The sequence below is a fragment of the Nicotiana attenuata genome, chromosome 11, assembly GCF_001879085.1.
Source record: "Nicotiana attenuata strain UT chromosome 11, NIATTr2, whole genome shotgun sequence".
NCBI lineage: Eukaryota > Viridiplantae > Streptophyta > Magnoliopsida > Solanales > Solanaceae > Nicotiana > Nicotiana attenuata.
The window spans coordinates 3,855,346-3,857,077 of record NC_031999.1 but is presented as its reverse complement, the minus strand read 5'-3'; positions in this window follow the sequence as shown (position 1 = coordinate 3,857,077).

Here is a 1,732-nt window from a genome sequence, read left to right as displayed (position 1 = left end):
AATTATGCAAACTAAACACACAAAAATATATTCTTAAAAGTTAAGAGTTGGAACGAGTTTACCGAATTGCCGAACAACTTCTTGAAAATTGAAAATCGTTGAAGACTTGAAGACTTGAATACTTCAATTCACCAACTTCACAATTTTTCACGAAATTGCAATAATAAAATAAGCAATTATAGAAGAGAAATTAGATATAGATTGAGAGAGATTGAGAGAGATTGAGATAGATTGATGAATTGGTGAGTAAAAATGAAAGAATGAGGGGTATTTATAGTTGAGAATTGGGAAAGTGTAATTATATAAGTTGGGTTAAATAAGTTGGGGCCAATGGCTATTTTTAAATTCCAAACGGTTGAAATTAAAGGCCAACGGCTAGATTTTAAATCTGACCGTTGGCTTAATTTTTAAAAAAAAAATTTTTTTTTTAAAAATTAGCCGTTGGAGCCCGTTAGGACCGCTAGGCCCGGTTGAACCGGCCCAGGACCGCCTGCCGGTCCCGGGCTTAGCGGTCCCGGTCTCGTGGGCTACACGAGCAAGACCGGCCCGTCACGGGCTTATTACCCATTAAGGGACCGACCCACCAGGACCGGCCCGCCGGGACCGTTTAGCCCGTTAGGACCGCGGGCCCGGTCCGGTCCCGGTCCCAGACCGGCCCACCAACAGCCTTATGCTGGAGTTCCAGCATAAATACACTAGAACTCCAGCATAATATACTGGAGCTCCAGCAAGTACAATGGTCCAGTATAATATACTGGAGTTTGGAGCACCAGTGCTCCAATCTCCAGTATATTATACTGGACAATTATACTTGCTGGAACTCCCGTAAAATTTGCGGGAGTTCCAGGATAATTATGCTTGAACTCCCATAAAATTTNAGTATATTATACTGGAGCCAGCAAAGTACACCGGTCCAGCATAATATGCTGGAGTTCATACACAAGTGCACCGAACTCCAGTATATTATGCTGGACCGGTCTCTATTGCAGCAAAACGGTGGCTATTTTTCATTGACTTGGTAAACGCTGGCTATTTTTGATTGACCAGTCCGAAAACTGGCTATACCAGTTAAAAATAGCACGGTATAGCCAGTTTTCGGACTGGTCATTCAAAAATAGCCATCGTTTACGAAGTCAGCAAAAAATAGCCACTATTTTGCTGCAACAGAAACCGGTCCAGCATAATATACTGGAGTTCGATACACTTGTGTATGAACTCCAGAAATTATGCTGGACCGGTATACTTTGCTGACTCCAGTATAATATACTGGAGACTGGAGCATCGGTGCTCCAAACTAGATGCTCCAAACTCCAGTATATTATACTGGACAATTATACTTGCTGGAACTCCAGTATATTATGCTGGAGTTCTAGTGTACTTATGCTGGAACTCCATCATATTATGTTGGAGTTCCAGCATACTTATCCTGGAACTCCAGTATAATATGCTGGAGTTCAAGCATACTTATGCTGGAACTCCAGTATAATATACTGGCGTATTTTCCGGGTTTTGAACAGTGTTTTCGCTTAGATTTATCTTTACATGAAAAGTGGCTAAATTTTGATTACTTTTAAAACTAGGCTATTTTTGAACGACCAGTTGTAAATCTGGCTATTTTTGAATTTCTCCCGATCTTCGCACAAGAAAATAGGCCCAGTTTCCACTCAATACATAAAACAAAAGTCGTAGAAATGACACCAGGTAGTCACTTTAAAGGGCTGATATCTAGGAA